At 37.4% G+C, this 6,206-nt stretch overlaps 1 pseudogene; it reads right to left on the reverse strand.

The window, feature by feature from the left end:
* Nucleotides 1-4,674: 4,674 nt before the first annotated feature.
* On the reverse strand, nt 4,675-5,237 carry LOC136150814 (SUMO-conjugating enzyme UBC9 pseudogene; annotated as a pseudogene).
* Nucleotides 5,238-6,206: the final 969 nt, after the last annotated feature.

Consider the following 6,206-nt stretch of genomic DNA (forward strand, 5'->3'; position numbering starts at 1 on the left):
TTGAGAGTCAGGAAAGCAACACTCAGCACAAGGAGATCTCTAGCTTTCTCCTGTTTTCAGGCATTCTTCACATCTATAAGTCTTCATAGTCTTATTATTAAATAAATCCTATATCACCTTATTTTATCTGTTGGAATCTTACCAGCAAAGGCTATCACCATTGTAAAAACCACAGAGATACTTTAAGAAGTCAACATACCTCTAACTTAGACATGTCAAGTCAACTTTCTACCAATTCAGGTCTAACTCCAGGCAGCTTTGATAAAACTTTTATAGGACTCCTCGGTGTCCCTAAATCTTTCTGTTCTAGGCCAAATACATCTTTTTATGGCTTAGACTTCTATGTTCCCCCTGTTGTGTGCTTCCACACACATTAAGGACAATGGCAATAATCACAGTGACCAAATCTTCAAGAGATGATCCTACATACAAAGAAAGCAGAAATAGAGATACAGACATAGAGAACAAATGTATGGATACCAAGGGGACAGAGGGGTAGATGGGGGGAGTTGGGAGGGTGGGATTGATATATATACACACACTATTGACACTGTTGTATAAATAGGTAACTATTGAGAACATACTGCAGAGCACAAGGAACTCTATCTAATGCACTGTGGGGACCTGGCTGTGAAGGAAGCCCGGAGGGGAGGGGATGTGTGTATTTGTGTGGCTGATTCGTTCCGCTGAAAAGTGGGAACGAACACAACACACTGCAAAGCAACTATACTGTAATAAAAATTAGTTAAACTGAAACGTTTATAAAAAACTGAAACATTTTAAAAAAATAACCTAGTTGCTAATAGCAATAGTATTCTCAGTTAGGGTCCTAAGAGTTTAAATATTAACCATGTCCTTGTCATTTTGACAATTTCTTAGTTCTCCAAGAAATGCCCATTATATCAAGGAGATATATATTATTATAAAGTACTTTGGGATCATTAAATAGGACACAGAGCAAAGGTATAAAGCGATTTCTAAAAACAAACACCAAAGATCTGTACAGAACATAAATCAAACTTATTTATACATAGTAAACTCAACATAATCAACATTGTGTTTGAACTATTATCGCAGCGCTCCACGAGATGTCCTTGTCTCCAGTGTGCATCCAGTCCTTTATTCATGGACAGCTCCTACTCAGCAATATAGCAATTGTATATTTCATGCATATGAAGTATGAAGTTTTAAGCTGACATCCCTAGTTCTGTACCATCACTTACTTCTAAGGTTCCTCTCTACTCAATACATTTATTTCCTTATATTTTTTGAAGGCCAGAATTCTGAGATGAGGGTTATCAGCCTATTGAGGTTCTAAAGAAGATGCTCTTCTGGATTGCAGATGCTCACTTTCTTGTCATGTCCTAACATGGCAGAGAGAAACGGAAAGCCCTCTGATCTCTTTACTTATGAGGATACTAATCCCATCTTGAGGCCACCACCCTCATGACCTCAATTAAACCCAATTATCTCCCTAACACCCCACCTCCAAATATGAACACATTGATGGTTAGAGTTCCAACATAAGAATTTTGAAGGAATACAATTCAGCCCATAATAAACATATGTTCAGGAAAGTGAAAAAATCATAAGAATACATTTTGATTAGCTATTTCAAAGTAAATATACCATGTGTCCATCCACGCGATAGATCAAGAAATAAAAATTGCTTAGTGGCCTGAAGTCACCCTATGCTACTTCCTCATCATTACCATTTGCAAATGAACCTGTTATTCTCACTTCTATCATGATAGTTTCCCTGTTTTTTGAGTATTATACAAATAGAATTGTTTTGTGTATTGCTTCTTTTGCTCAGTATTATGTTTGTGTGTTTCAACCATACACTAGTTTGCTCATTTTCTCTTATTTTATCAATATTTATCTGAAAATATTTACAAATACATCACACATCACAATTTGTCTATTCTACAGCACATAGGCATTTGCATTGTTTCCAATTACAACTTATTATAATGTCTTTTTACTTTTACATACTTTGGTACACATATCTATGCATTGTGAAAGTATATCTAGTTAGCACTAAATCATCTAGGTCTAGACTGAGTATGTTGAACCTTAGTAGACAATTTATTATCCCCAATATTTTAAGTTTTGTTGAAGCCTTTGTTCAGTTCAGTTCAGTCGCTCAGTCATGTCCGACTCTTTGCAACCCCATGGACTTCAGTATGCCAGGCTTCCCTGTCCATTACCAACTTCCAGAGCTTACTCAAACTCATGTCCATTGAGTCGGTGATGCCACCCAACCATCTCATCCTTTGTCTTCCCCTTCTCCTCCCTCCTTCAATCTTTCCCAGCATCAGAGTCTTTTCCAATGAATCAGTTCCTTAGGTTAAGAAAGTGTTTTTCTCTTCAGAGGTTACTAACAGTTTTTATCATTAATCAGTGTGAAATTTTATCAAATGTTTCCCTGCACCTTTTGAATATCACATGATTTTATCCTTTATATGGTTAATAGAGTAAAATACACAGTTTAATATTTGAATATTGAACATTGCTTGAAATAAACCTTTTTTGTTGTGTTTTAAAACTTTCATGTGTTGGTGTACTTTATATGCTTACACTAGTTTAAGAATTTTTCTCTATCTTAATAAAGGATTGCTTTGTAATTTCCCTTTCTAGTAAAGTACTTGTTAGTTTTGAGTATAAGTTTTATGGTAGTCTACTAAAATACATATGAGATAGAAAGTGTTCCATCTTTATCTACACTGGAAAAGTTTTCATGAGGTCTTTCTTTATGGTTAAGATTATCTAGGCCTAGAGTTTCCTTCTTAGGAGGGTTTTAAATTACAGGTTCAGTTTATTTAACAGATATAATACTATACATATAGAATTATATTGGTTTTTATATCTAGTTTGATAAGTAGAAGTTTCCAAGGAATTTGAATTTCATATATACATGTTCAATTCTATTGACATAATGCTCATATTATTAAGATTGATCATTCTTCATATTATCAGGATCTCTGATGATGTGCCTTTTTATACTCCTAGTACTGGTACCTTTGGTGTGCTGCAATTCATGGGGTCACAAAGAGTCGGACACAACTGAGCAATTAAACTGAACTGAACTGAACTGAATTGGTACCTTATATCTTTTTTTTGTCCTTGACCAATCTTGGAAATCTTTAAGTCCTAGTATTCTTTCCAAAGGATCAACCCCTGGCTGTGTTGACTTTGCAATTTTGCACTTGCTTATTACATTATTAATTTTGGTTCAAACTGCAATTATTTCTTTACTGCTACTTTCTTTGGATTTAGTTACTTTATTTTTCAAGTCTCCTGAGATGGCTAGCAAGGATACTGATTTTTAGATTTTTTGTCTATATGCATTTTATTACTATGTATTTCTCTCTAAGCAGGGTTTAGATTCATTGAATAGGCTTTGTTTGTTTTTTTCTTGCCTCATTGTGCAACTTGTACAATCTTAGTTATCCAACCAGGGATTTAACCCAGGCCCTCACAGTGCAAGTATGGAATCCTAACCTCTGGACTGCCAGCGAATTCCCACATCCAATACATTTTAATATATTATTTTCATTATTGCTCAAATCACAAAATTCCCTTCATAGTTTCTCTGACTCATAGTATAGAGGTATAGTGCATAATTTCCAAACATCTGGGTCTTTTCTCATTATACCTTTTGTAAATAAATTTAGCCTTGATTTCACCATGGCCAGAGAACACATTCTGAGTTCAGTTCTTTGAAAAATGTATTGAAACTGCTTCATTGAAAAATGTATATTTTGCTTTTGGGGATTCAACGTTTTAAATAGATTAATTAGGTAAAACTGTGAACTGTGGTTTTCATATCTTCTACTGTTATATTAATTTCTTAGCTCCTTATTTTATCAGTTTGAGAAATGGGTTTAATCTCCAAATATGATTCTGAAATATTGCATTCTGGTTATAATCCTTTTAGTTTGTGCTTTGTCTGTATTAATGTTATATTATTATCTGTATATAAATTTAGAAATGTTTTAGTTTCCTAGTGGATCCTTTAATCATTATGAAATCTTATTCTTTAGAAACATATACTGCCTTGAAGTCCACTATCTTTTTATTAGAATAATTATAATCGGTTTTTAATGTATGCCTTCTGCCTTTTTTGTTCTTTTATTTATTGTGTGTCTCTCTTTTTTTTTTTTAACCTTTATATAAACAGTTTATTTACTCTAAACAGCAACACAGACAAACGCCATATAAACACAAAGGAAGTGATGCGGAAACGCGAAGCTGGCTGGGGCTCTGGGGCTGTGGGGGCGGGCGGCTCTGCTTCCGGCGACGTGCGGCGACGTGCGGCCAGCGGGAGGCTAAGTGCAGCTCTGGGCGGCCTGCGTGGAGCGTGCCTGCGTCCGTGAGCGAAGGGAACGCGCTCCTCAGGACTCACCCAAGTATAAAAGTTTATAATTTTACAGCAGTTGAAATACTGACATCAATATTAAAATAAAAGCAAGTTTTACATAACAATCAAAAACACAAAAGACCGAAGGAAGAGACCCTGTATGAAACACTGGGCGCTTCAGCCAGAGACCGCACCAGTGGCGGGAATGGAAAATGGCGCCCGCCCCCTCCCCGGGTGACCGGTAGCTGCAGAGAGCCTTAGACTTGCAAACATGTTGTACACCAGTTCCTGCCAAGCCAGTCCCGTCCTTTTACGATGCCACAGGGCGCTGCTTATGAGGGAGCAAACTTCCTGGCGTGTGCTCGAACCCTTTTCGCGTAGTCCACTCTGTTTTGGCAGTAGACCGTGTAGGCCTCTGCTTGAGCTGGGTCTTGGATATTTGGTTCATTGAGAAGTTCCTGGATTCCTAGTAAGATCTGCTTGACGGTGACGGCTGGCCGCCAGTCCTTGTCCTCCTCCAGGATGGACAGGCACACCGTGCCCGAGGGGTGCACGTGTGGGTGGAACAGCGGCGGTTCAAACTTGCGTTTCGGCGGTGAGGATGGGTAACCGTCTTTGAACAGCATCCGTAGTTTAAACAAGCCGCCTTCCCATGGAGTCCCCTGCTTCCCAGGCATGGCGCACTCCCAGTTCATGAGGTTCACTGTGCCGTCAGGGTTCTTGGTCGGGACGGCCACGAAACCAAACGGCTGGTCTTTTCTCCAAGCTTTCCTCTCCTGGGCGAGTCTGCTGAGGGCGATCCCCGACATGTTCGCGTCCCTCGGGCAGCCCGGCCCGGGAGCGAGGTGTACTAGGCGGCGGCGGCGGCGGCGGCGCTCCCTCTGTCTCGGGACTTCCCTCCCCTATCGTGTGTCTCTTAAGGACTGCATGTTATAGCATTTTTGTTTCCTATAGTGACATTTGTCTTTTAATTTAATCTGTTTATCCTTAATAAAATTATTAATACATTTGAATATGGACTTACCATTTTACATCTGCTTGTGTTTATTCATTTTGTTGTTGCTATTTCTCTTGTTTTTTTTGAGCTAAGCATTTTTTATTACCCTGTTTTTCCTTCTATTAGTTACACATTGTTTAAACATTTCTTTAAGAGATTACCAAAGATATTACCAGCAAATGTTTTGACTATAAATTAATAGCTCTCTACGTTCCGGAAATAAACACTTAGAACAGGTTCTTAGAAAAGGTTCATAGAAGGTTAACTTAATACCTTCCTCCATGTTTGTTATCATTTTAATGTATTATACAGCGTGCATACATTTGTTGTATACAATGTTTTAAAATAACCACATTTTCATCATTTTCATTGCACTTTAATCCTTTGTACATCTTTGCCCTTTTTTCCTGATAATATTTACCTTCTACCTAAAGAATCCCTTTAGAATTTCTTTCAGTGTAGGTCTGCTGAATCCCAAGAGGCTTGCTCTATAGTCTAGTGTATGGTATAGAATATATAAAGTGTTGTTGGATGCAGTGTGCTATAAATTAGGACAAGTTAATTGATTTATTTTTCAAGCTTTCTACATACTTATACATGTTTTAATTGTTTTATCAATTACTATTTTGTCAGTTAACTGTGGACTTGCATGACAATTTGTATGATAATCAATATGGTTAGGTTTAGTCTAATGATTTGCTTTTCATTGTCTATTTTTTCCATATGGTTTTGTTTCTCCTTCCCTTTCTTTCTTTTCTTCCACTTTCTTTATATTGAGTGATTAACTTCAGTGATTTTTTTAGCACACTTGGCTGTACACACTTAAACACCCATTCATTCAACAAA

This window comes from Muntiacus reevesi, chromosome 19 (genome assembly GCF_963930625.1).
Source record: "Muntiacus reevesi chromosome 19, mMunRee1.1, whole genome shotgun sequence".
NCBI lineage: Eukaryota > Metazoa > Chordata > Mammalia > Artiodactyla > Cervidae > Muntiacus > Muntiacus reevesi.